Source organism: Caretta caretta, chromosome 13 (assembly GCF_965140235.1).
Source record: "Caretta caretta isolate rCarCar2 chromosome 13, rCarCar1.hap1, whole genome shotgun sequence".
NCBI classification, from domain to species: Eukaryota; Metazoa; Chordata; order Testudines; family Cheloniidae; genus Caretta; species Caretta caretta.
In genome coordinates this window covers 19,820,958-19,833,069 of record NC_134218.1, presented here as the reverse complement: position 1 = coordinate 19,833,069, position 12,112 = coordinate 19,820,958, and the positions used below count along the sequence as shown (strand labels likewise).

Here is a 12,112-nt window from a genome sequence, read left to right as displayed (position 1 = left end):
TGGGCTGCTGGAAGGAGTGGGAGATGGCATGATGAGTAGTGAGTGTTTGCATCCCCAGTCCCACAACTGGAGAGGGAGATGGGTGAGCCATGAAAATCAGAATAGGACCAGGGAGCCCTCAGAAAAGTGTGTCCTCAAGTGGTCAGTTGCATTGTTGTCCCTAAAGCAGACCCTGGATCAGAAAGACCTAGAATAAACATTCTTAAGGTCCCTGGTGAACTTTTGCCAAAGCAGCAGGTAGGGCTGCAGCCACATGGTTTGGAGTGAGTAGTACCTGGAGTATGGAATCTCAAACACATACAAGTTTACAGTAACCATCCAGGCTTCACCTTCAAGATCTGTTTTTCAGCTGGGCGTCCCCCTAGCCTCTAGTTTTTCATGCACAATGTTGTACCCACAACAAATTTCAAGCCCAAATGGCAATAACTGGATATCTAAGATCCTGCATTACACCTTCAGGCCTAGAGCTAGATGTCCAGTTGCTACAATTCGCAGGAATAATTCACAGCTGGTGCAAATGTAGAGGCCATTTCTAAACATTTCGGCCTACATTCTCCAGGCCTCCACTGTGACCAAAGTGGCTTTGCCATGAGTGTATGTAAACCAGAGCTGGGTTCAAACCCAAAATACTAGGTCTGAACCCACCCCAAATTTTGGAAAAGTTTTGTCCTGGATTCCCGGCTTCACAGCTGGGACGTGTGTTTATTGCCACATTGAATGTCATCAACAAACATCTCTCTCTCTCTGTCTGATCTTTCAGTCTCTCATTCACCAAATAAGCTGAGGGAGAAGCGCAAACCGCCTGAGTTACAAGCTAAAGAACAAAAGTCCTGGGGAAATGACATCAGCATAGTCATCTCCACACCCGGAAAGGTCTCTTCTGCTTTTCTCCCTTTGAAATTTCAAATTCCAGTTTGTGGACAAAGTCCTGTCTATCTGAGAATATAGATCTCCGACCACTGACCAAACTCCATTCCAAGCAACTACCTAGTTATGCTTTTTCCCTGCCTCGCAGTCTCTTCTGTTCACTCGCTGGATCTGCTGGGATCATACTGAAACTCTCACCAGAACGGTCGCGCACATACAAAGTGGATTTCCACATTTTCGTCTTAATCTAACAGCTTCCTTTCGAATTTGGGAATGGGGAAGAAGATGCTGATCATCTGTAATAACCCAGGTAGGACCCTTACCACCTGCAATTCCTGTGCACAGCCATTATAAACAGAAAAAGAGAAGAGAAAACAAGGGTTCCCATTGTGCTTATACTAGCCATTTTAGGTCATTACTTTAATTTTAAAAAAGGCAATTTAAAAGGGTACAGAAAGCAACAGGCAGAATTAGCTCTTGGAAGCAGAGGCACTTCATGTGGTTAACTGATAACTCCAGCTAGCCTCCTCACTCTCTCATTTCCCCAATTCGGCTGAACTTGCTTGCATGCTAATCATTTCTTGGCCTGTTTATTTTGCATTAAAAAATTAACAGAGAATAGTTTACTGCATGACTTGCTCACACACAAACCCTGCAAGCTAGCAGGCAGGCTTTAAACCCTTATGCAAGACTTTGGGGTCCAGCACTGCATCTGGGCATCTAGAGAGATTATTTTTTTAAAGAACAGTTTTTCTAAAGTCAATATCAATTTCCCCCCCTTCTGTGCCCTGAGTATATTTGCTCTGTGGCTGTTTCCAAATGGGAAAGATAAAGCCAAGGGCTTGTATTTTGTCATACTTTTTGTAAACAGGGATATTTTGGCCACATTGTCAAATCCCATTTGCCTTTTGCCGGAATTTGTCCCATAAACAATTACAGAGCAGAGTTTTCTGTGTGTTAATAAGCAGCTCTGAGGAATTTGACTGGAGTCAGTCTGGGGCGCAGAGAGCTATGGTTCTCTAGCCAATTGAAACAAGCATCAGGTAAAGAGCTGGTGTCGATCAGCTGACATACACCAGCTGAAGCTCTGGCCCAGTAACACTTCCTGGAAATATTCTTGACAGGTGGGAGAAGCCTCCAGGGAGCTGTAAGGTTCAGCAGAATTAATTAGGGGTCTATTTTCCCCTTGATCTGCACATATAACTCTCACTAGGACATATATATGGCATGGCGAGGGGGATGAACTGACCCCTAAGGCATAATCCGAAAGCGACATAGTCTGTGAAGTGGTGAAAGTGACGAGTAAGAAGCACAACAGACTCAGACTCCTAGGGTAGACCCAGTATTTAAATTCCTAGGAATTATCTGTAGATCTGGTCTTGGCACCTGGGCCAGTTGTTTCTGGGGGCTGGTGTTTACAGGAGATGATGATGCCATGCCTGCATCGCCTGGGGCTGGCATATGGCACGTTAAGGCAGCCAAGTCAGACTGGTTGCTGGGCCCAGGGGGGCCCACACATTGTGACAGATATGCCATTACTTGCACATTTTGTAACATGTTGCCTGCTAACAGGAATTGGGGCTTGATCAGAGCACAACAAACTAAACACACTGCAAGGTGCTTAAATTAACCTCAGGCTAGTTCACCACTGCAGACAAGAGGAGTTCTCTGAAAATGTCCAAGCCCAGGAAAAATCAGTCACTTGTCCATAAAATGTGCTCTGCTGCCAAGGATCCACTGGGAATGGTTTAGGGTATCGAGTATTCCAAAGCACTTGGAACATGTGGAATAAGGCATGCTTGGGAGTAGGGAAAAGATTCCACTAAATCTCCATCCACGTATTTGAACTGGAAGCTGCAAAGGACATTCTCAGAGAGCCTGAGCTAATTAAAGGAACGATAATAAACAGCTGCCATGCAAAAGGGATAGGGAAAGAGAACTGTCAACACTTAGACACTCAGACCGTTTAAACATATCCCATGGTAAGATTAGCCCACACAGCACCTTTCATCCCAGGATCTCAGAGGGCTTTATTAATGCTGACAAAGCCTCTAAACACCCCCAGGAAGTAATTATTGTTACTGCCATTTTTTTGTTTGGTTGGTTGGTTTGGATTTTTTAATAAGACAGTTAACCCAGAGAGCTAAGGCCCAGGTTTTCAGAATTGCATACAACTGCACTCACAGATATGCCAGTGCAATTGCACATCTAATCTGTATGCACAGTCACTGAGTCTGCACTATAGTCATGGTAACTGCATGTGCAAATGGTCAGTTATATGTGTTGGTGCACACAATTCCATGTGTGCTGCTTTGAATATCTGGGCTGAAATGACTCAGTCAAGATCATGCAGTGAGTCACTGGCACAGCTGGGAAGAGAACTGAAAAGTTCCATGTAGTTACTTTTATACAGCGCCCCCCCAGCTTGGCTAAAAACTGCAGACTCCATTTCTTGTTTTATTTTAATATTGCAAATGGACCTATTTTTGCCCCCAAATGCACCACAGATTTGTGAATAGTTCATTACAAACTTGATTCCAGTGAAAATTAGCCTATTCTGGAGCAAAGCAAGAGCCAATCTTGAGGGGAAAGGTGGTTTCAAAGGGAAATGTTCAAAATACAGTGTATACATTTTGGCAGATTTTCAGTTTCAAAATGACCATTTAGTGGAAAGGAAAATTCGAGGAGAACAAAAGGGCCAGAATGAAGTGATGCAAGTCTGGAGCCTGTGGGAGATAAATGCCACCCATTCTGACTCAGGAATGCAGGGATCCCTGCTCAGCATACAGCTCAGCAGACACAGCGAGCGCCTTGCCACTAGTCCCTGCAGGCCATTTGCAGTTCATTTAGGTTTCATTTGCTTCTACTTCATGTTCATTATACAGACATGAAAAAGCTCCTGGATAATTCCAGCCAGTGGAGCGATACCCAGAATCGCTGTTGTCAGAGGAGGAGAATTGCCAAAATCAACAAAGGTTACAAAGCAATTTTTTTTTTTTTTTTGCAAAACAATTCCTTGGAACGACCTGCCTGCTGGAAAGGGCCCTGATTCACTGTTTGTACCATTTGCATCATCCACTGCCAGGACTGGGAAATGGACAAATGGGGCTAATTGCAAGGGACCATAAGAGATGGTACACTGCTCCGAAGCCCAAATGGATTAGGAGCTGGGGCTGTGTAGGAAAGTAGGGGATCCACTGACCACTATGTCCTGCTGAGAATCTCAGTCCTAGCATAGATAAGGAAAGAGGAGATAAAGTCACTGCTTAGATAGGAGATTTCCCAAAGGACAAAAAGCATCTTCCTGTAACAAAAGCCTTCCTGATGGATGTCCTGCACAGGATAGCATGGCAGACTTCTTCTGGGCATTGGGCTGTTCACTCTAGACCTGTCAAATGGAGTTAATCAATTAGTGGAGTCCCTCATCTGGGGCCCAGAAATGCTCTGGATGCATCCTACATGTTCACACACTGAGACTAAAAAATGAGACCTCCATGGTTCATAGGCAGCGGCCGCAGTAGCAGCTCGCCCAGTTGAACTAAACATTAGCCTCTCTCTGTCTGAGCCAATAAGGAGCTGTAATGAATGAAGAGTTGGAAGAGCCTCTTTGCTCATGCGAGAGTAAGGTTGGTCTTATGGTGGTGGTGGTGGGAGTTCTGGACAGGGATTCAGGAGAGCTAGGTTCAATTCCTGGCACTGCATGGCTTCCCGGTGTAACTATGGGAAAGTCACTTCATCTCTCTGTGCCTCAGTTACCCATCTGTAAGACTTCATTTAAAATGCGTGGGGTACTCAGGTACTGCAGGGGTGGGGCCACTCAGAAGGACAGATCGATCTGACACATTCCACCACATGACTCCATGGGGACACAACCACAAACATCTTTCTTAAACTACAGTTTCTGCCTTGTACTATAATTTACCCTGGTAGTGTAATGCCATGCCCTGGTGGTTGTTGGCAATGTGGATCAAACCTGTGACTGCTGGGTCATAAGTATGAACTTCTTTACCTGAGCTAAAAGACCCAGCTCTAGTCCACTGAAGGCCTCCCAGTAGTGGGTAACATCTGCCACGTGTTTGTTTTCACGTTGCTACTTGTTTATGTGAGAGAAGACAAGGTCAAAGAAATGTGCCTTGCGCTTGGAATGGAAGGTAGGGAGGTGTGGGATGGTCCTTAGTTCCTGTGGGAGTTCATTCCACAGTCTGGGACCAGCTCTGAGAAGTTCTGTCTCCCACATAGACGAATTTTCCACTTTCTGAAGAAAGTTCCATTGTGCCAGAGGAGCAAAGTTGTTGACCATGGGTGTCCATCCCACCGTTTTAGACAATCTTTTAGATATACTGGGCCCAGGCCATGGAGCGCCTTGAAGATAGGCACCAAGACCTGGAACTTGATGTGGTATTCTGTGGGAAGCCAGTGTAAGGAGGAGAGGACAGGGAGGTTTTATATGCTGTGGTAGCCTGTGTCTATGATAAGATGTGTATGGCGTTCTGTACTGCTCTTTCTATTATCCAAGATGGTAGCAGGCTCGTCAAACTCTGGCGGTGGCCCAGCCACCTCTAGAGGGGAACAGAGCCCCACACTGAGCGAGCCTACGTTACACTAGCACCATGATACTGAACAATATTTCATCTCTTGACACCGCATCCATCTTCTCCAACCATTCCCAGCAGAAATGACATTGTGCTATTTGCTGTTCAAAGCCTCTTTGTATTAGGTTGACACCAAAAACACCTGAAGATTTCATGTGCAGTTTGGGGCATCCCAATACAAAAAACAGGGATGGGGAAATTGTAAAGGATCCAGAAAAGAGCAAGAAAGGGTCTGATGGGAACTGAGAACTGTTCAGAGATATTTCAAGGGTATCAGTATCAAGGAGGGAGCAGAACTGTGTAGGTGGAGGAATGGATCAACAGAACTAGAGCAAAAGGAAATATCAAGCTGGACATTAAAAAAAAAGTCTCAAAAGTGAGATTCTGGGATAATCCTGGTTTCTGGAGTTGGTCAAAAATAGGCAACGCCCCAGGCACTCATCCAGACAGGCAAATACACTGGATGATCTCATATTCCTGCCCCTAATATTTCTGATTCTCTCATTGAAGAAAGATGTCATCTATGTAATGTTAGGGCACAAGAATCACCAGTAACTCCGGAGCAGGAGAGGTTTATAATCCAAACAGTCACATTAACAACACAGACATGGATGCTGTAGCGCCATCTGGCTAACTTCCAAGATAACGCACGTCACTGCAAATCATTAGTTCCCCTTTAAGCTGAACCCGGAACTCAAAGGCAGAATAACATTATTATTTATCACAATTGGTTCCCCCAGCACCCTGGGCTAATGGCCTCTTCTGTCATAAAAGCTTTAAAATATATTATGACCATAAACTGCATACATTGAGTCAACTAAATGTTTCAAACACCGAAGTCATGAACTTTTCTAAATCAATCATCAACTGATAAAGAATACAATGATTAACTGGGTATAACTCCCAGTACAAGTGCCCCCAAAGCAGGTTTAATCAAAACGTGCTGGCAGAGGATGACTTTATCTAGAGAGATGTTCTGACAGGGCATGGACCGGGCTGCTTCTCGGAAGCAACAGCATGTGTCAGAAGCAGAAACAAGATGGGAACGTTTTACAAAAACACATCCCTCCATAATTTCTTTCTCTCTTGTTTGATTCAAATGGATTTTAGTGCCAATGAAAAGGGAGAAACTGCTAGCTCTGCAGACGGGAACCCTTTAGCCAAAGGACAGGCGCAAAACTGAACACGAGAGTCTGCTTCTATGGAGAGTGGGGAGTTCAATCTCCATGCCCCATTCAGTCCTTGGCCTCTCTCCTGCGGGGGGCCAACAAACCAGGAATTGCACTGCAGACTACCAACCCATCTCACAAAAGGTATCAGCAAATTGTTCAATGGCAGTGACTACAGAACCAATATCTTTATCAGGTGTTGTGGAGGTCGATCTGTCTATCCTAATCTCAGAACATATACCATGTGCGTTGGCAAAGTGTCAGTCTTGGGTTCATGTGCCTTGCGGTCTACAAAATGTCAGAATTAAGTTCAGGGATGTTGCTAGGAAGTGTTGTAGGCAGGAGGAGGGCAGAGCCCCAGTCTGGGATTTCCCTAGCACTGTCTGGGGAAATCTAATTTTTCCCTAGTGAGCTATGCGAGAAAACACAGGGAGTCCCAGGTTAGTTAGTTCAGACTTGGCTAGCTAGGAATTTGCATATGTGGCACTCACCAGGCTTCCTGACTGTAGAACTGTCCCTGTGAAGCTTGCATAGGGGGTAAGGGCTAGTAAAAAATAATCCCATCATCATCTACTTTGTCTCTGACTTTCAGAAGGGATTTGGCCAGTTTCAGCCTACGAAGTTTGCATCTGGAGAGTCTGATATTCCCTAGACTAGGAGCGCCCTATTCAGTTCCTAAAAAGTCTGTCTCCGCTCCATATGGACAGAGCTAGAGGGGATTTTAGTGCATGTGGTTGTACTGGCAGGGCTCAGCAGAGCAGAGAGACCCTGAGAATGTAGCAGCAATTCATACTGATGTCAGAGTATAGAGAGAGTTAGACACCACCCAGTGACTTGCGGGCGAAGGGTTGAAGCTTTGTCTCTCAGGACATGATGCCAGGCTTCATTAAAGGTACATCAGCCAGGAGCACAGGGCTGGGCTCTGCTGAGGGAGTTTCTCAGTAGCTTCAGTGGGAGTTTGTTTGGGCCCTAAATGTGGACTGAGCCCTAGAGCTCTCCTCTGTCTCGGCTGGAACTGGGTGACAGCTGCTTTCCATCCTGGGCCTATAGGGGTAGGTCTACGCTGCAGCTCAGAGTGAGCCTCCCAGCCCAGGTAGACAGACTCATGCTAGCGAGGCTCGAGGCATCATGCTAAACTTAGCAGCGTGGATGTTGCAGCTCAGGCTGCAGCTTGGGCTCTCAACCTCCCCAGCTTCCTAGGCTTGGGGGCCCACGTTCCTGCCCAAGCCACAACAGCCACACAGCTATTTTTAGTGAGCTAGCTCAAGCCCTGCTAGCGCACGTTTATCCATCCAGTGCACGTATCATGGGAGACGGGCTAGAGGTAACCCCTTTGACTGCATTTATTTGACCCTCCCCCATAGTCCTGTGGGTTGTTTGCCTTCCTCTGCCCACCAGCTTCTGGGCCTGGCATTCTGCGTAGGGTGTAGCGCAGAGTGAGTGCGGGACCCTGAACGGCAAGGTTCCTGACCCCGAGTCGTCGGCAGACAGGAAGAATGCTCTGGTGACAAGAGGAGGTGCGTAGGTAAGGAGAGCTGAGCAAATGACCGGGAGGATTGCCGAGTCTCAGTTCAAAAGTGAGTTTTAAACACATTCCCGTCCTCTTCCCTTTCAGCGAACATCCCAGCCCATGGGTGTTATAGAGGGAGTGTAATGGAGTCTCTCAGGCCTTCTGCGCCCCCTGATAGAGATGTTCACACCCTAACAACACTCTGCTCAAGGCAAACCCACTGTCTCAGGCTGGGCTACCAATAAGACTTAGTCGTTTCGTGGCCTAGAAGGGCCAGGAGGAGATGCTGACCAATCAGGAGCCAGCAGGCCAGTTAAGAAGGCTTGCCTGCTGCCTCTCAGGACAAGCGTGGGGTGAGACTGGGACAGAGGAGGAGCACCCAGTGCTAACCCAAAATGCCAGGGCCAGGTCAGATCCTTGCTTTCAAGCGCTGCAACCAAGCATATGCCTTTGATGTTTGATTGTTGAATATACAGGCAGCCAAATTCTGTGTTTGTAACTGCACAGAGCCTGACGCTGAAATTACAGCCCAGGCTGCCCTGCTCTGAGCAGGCAGCCATAACTTGTGGGGTAAGGCAGGGAGAGTCTGCAGTACCAGGCCTGGCCCAATGACGCATGCTATGGAGTAGCCCCACTGTGACAAGGAGCTAGTCCCAGCTCGCAGGTACATTTTCCACTCAGTGAGCTGGGGTTGAATTCTGCAGCCTTGGGGTGGTTGAAGAGTGAGCAGCTTCCAGTTTACACTGTGTTCCTGCGACTTCTGTGCCCCTCGGGTTGGTCTGAGGCTGTTTTCCCATGCACCCAGGGGAGAAGAGGCCCCTTGTTACTCAAACACATTCTCCTAACAAAGCCCCACCTTATGTGAGGAGATGCTGTGACTATACGCATCACGGTATGTCACCTTGAAATGATACATGTTCATCTGAAATGGGAGACCCACTTGGCAGGACTTGTGATGTCCAAGCAGAGTCCCTGATTTCCGCTATGCAGAAATGGAATCCTAAGTCCCTTTTGGCTGACCAGAGTGCCTAGTGGTTTGTATTGCTATTCGAGCAGTCCCATCGTTCCCGAGGAGCAGAGACATCACGGTCACCACAATTCAGGCCATGATCTCACTACACAGTTCACTCTCAAGAAGGCAAAATGCATCGCAGAGTAATCAGGGATTTCTTTGCCAACACTGCAGCTGCCAGTGAATCGCCAAACCTGGCCAGACAGACTCGCACTAGTGGGGTTTGAGATAGCAGGCTAAAAATAGCTGTGTGTGCAGAGACTTGGGCTAGAGACCAGAGCTCAAGCCTAGGGGGTCAGGTGGCTGGTCCGAATCACTGCCAGAGTGGTTACAGCCACACAGCTATTCTTAGCATGCTAGCTCGAACCCTGCTAGCATGAGTCTGTCTACGTGGGCTGGCAGGTTCGCGCCCAGCTGCAGTGTAGACATACCCTTGCAGGGCTGAGATAGGATCAGTAACATGGGGGTGAATCCTCTGAGGGTCCTAAACCTATTTTTCAATCACTGTAAATAAGGGAGAATGCATTAGTCCCAGGTACTCCAGACTAGTAGGAAATGCAGACTACTTCTGGCCAGTGGCAGGGGGACCTCCAGGGGACAGACAATTCAATGCAGGTTCCAGGCAGTAGCCTAGTGACTGGGATAACAGGACTGTGGCACTAGATTCAGGCCCTGCCCCAGAGACTTCAGGGTAACAGAGAATTCAGTGCTGGCTGCAGAAATTCTGGTCACCCATAAACAGCTGGCAAAATATAAGGGGCAGATGGGGGCTGAGGAGAAATGTTGGTTTGGGATATTCTTAAACCAGACGAGTGCCATGGTGGTTACACACGAGGTACCTCAGAGGCAGGCAGAACCCCCCCTGCCTAGCCCTGAAGGATCCCTTAATGCACTGACCCCGAGGGATGTTTTCCCAAAGCCACTGCCCAGGAGCTTTCTCAGTGCTCTCCTGTTCTCTCCGGTGGGGGTTTCAGAGCAGTCCGGCATGTGGACAGCAGATGTGGGGGAGGGTCATTAGCACAGCTCTGCTGAATTCATCTGGATGAACTTTCACAACGCTTGCTATGAAAATACCATTCTTTCCCCACTAGGCTGACTGTAAAGTTATAGACCTACTACCAGTACCTGGCATCTCCTGGAGCAAGTTATAGCTGCTGCCATTCATTTTCCAGAGGATCCGTTGGGCCCCAGGAAGAAGCTAGAGCAGTGTCACCCCCAGACAGGGATTTCTACCCAGCAAGTACCACAAGGGCTGTGAACAAGGAGCCATGTTCAGCGCAAGTAACCGGGAAGCCAGCTGGAGTAAGGGCTGCAGGGATAAGCTAATCTCTTAATGCTGGTCACAATGAGATTTGATTGGAAGCCGGAGTTTATACAATGGAGTTACGGCTTTTAAAGAGTTCTGACAAATGCTTGAACATGAATTATAAGGTGGCCCGAGCTCTGCACCCTGCGACCATGCCCCTAGGGGTGTCCTGTGCCTTCTGGGCCACCTTTTCAAAGGGTCCTAACCCTGGCCTCTGATCTGGCATCCACATATCTGCACACACACACAGCTGCAGCTTTTGGGGGTTCACAACTGCGTGTGCAAATGCAGGGGCTGCTTTTGAAAACATGCCATGCTGAGTTTAGCAAAACGACTTGGTGTGAGTCCGTCTCTGCAAGGTAAGGGGGAAGCAAAAGTCCTTTATTTGAAAATGTTTCTGTACAAACATCCATAATAAAATACCTTGGTACAACAGCCTGCGCTTGAGTCTCCTGTGCTACACAGAGGGGCACATGTTCCACTGTCCCCATTACGAAAGGATAGGGAGTGATGTAATAATCGAATGCACTGGGCTGCCCTATATATATGGGCAGTGTTACTAGTACTATTACTGTCAGTGCATTAGAGCACGCTTGATATGTAGCTTTCCATCTTTGGATGTACCCCTGGGAATAAGCTCACCTTTGGGACCTCCTGTGGGCTATACAGTCCTGGTCTCGTTATCGCGGCAGTGCGCTCTATATGGGGCTATTACTGAAAGCTACACAAGCTGCAGCTCAGTGCTGCTAGCCAGATGGGGAATGTTTCGCTGAACGGGTTTCCTCTTGTTCACTCCCAAGTGTCATACGAGGCGCTGATATTGACCTACAAAGCCATACGTGGCTGTGGCTACCTGCACTATTGTAACAGGTGAAATCAGCAGGGGCACCTCGGCTAAGAATCCCTGCATCCAAACATCTTGGGGAGGGGGGGTGTCAGGGAGCTCTTGAGGGGGGTCGCCTTTTGTTCTGGAATTAGCCCTTTGTTCCAGCAGAACCTGCCAGGTGCGCAGAATAAGGCTCCTTTATTTACCCAGGCTGCTGGCTGACGGGGTGTATTTATTGTGGGCTAGGACTCTTATCAGGTTGACATTTGTCAGCAAGTTCCGTGCATTGGTTTAACCGCCAGTCCCTTCCCTAGTGAATCTATCAGAGGTGATGGTAGAGCTGAAATCCAGGTCCTTCAACATGCAACAAATCAAGAGCTTTCAGCTGGAGTGATCTCAGGCTGTTCCTGCCTCGGGGTGCCCTTTGTGGTGTGGCGTGCAGGAGGGACAGGCATGGTCAGGCCTGGTAGCAAATAAAGGGATTTTTTGGCTGGCAAAGTAGAACGAGACCTTGAGAGAGCCATTGCCAGCCTTATCCCAGGAACTGGGATGCTATGGCCTCTATTGATCTTTCTATTCCTGTTTGGCGGCAGTGCTGCTATGACCTTTCCATGCTGGCGGCCTGGCGCAGCAGTACAGGGCAGAAAATGCTGCAATCTGACACTTCACCGCCTAAGCTGTTTGTGTGGTGGGGGGATCCTGACCCACTCCTGGAGGAAGGAGAGATGATGCAAGAGAGGCAGGCAACAGGGCAGCTCTTCAGTGAAGTCACCCAGACCCCTGGCGGGCGGGCGAAGGTGTTTCAGGGCAATGGATTTAATGCTCATACC

At 47.8% G+C, this 12,112-nt stretch overlaps 1 protein-coding gene and 1 long non-coding RNA gene across 3 annotated transcripts in view; one reads left to right on the top strand and one right to left on the bottom strand.

Moving 5' to 3' along the window:
- The window catches only part of HNF4A (hepatocyte nuclear factor 4 alpha), a 65,641-nt gene that overhangs the window by 37,816 nt on the left and 15,713 nt on the right, over positions 1-12,112 (bottom strand). The window lies entirely within an intron of this gene.
- On the top strand, positions 768-10,891 carry LOC125622477 (uncharacterized). Of its 2 annotated transcripts, XR_012664716.1 has the most exons (3): positions 799-1,177; positions 6,570-6,772; positions 10,242-10,891. It is a non-coding gene; the product is annotated as an uncharacterized LOC125622477 (long non-coding RNA). The 2 variants fall into 2 exon arrangements; XR_007352736.2 differs by lacking the exon at positions 6,570-6,772 and having other exon boundaries at positions 768-1,177.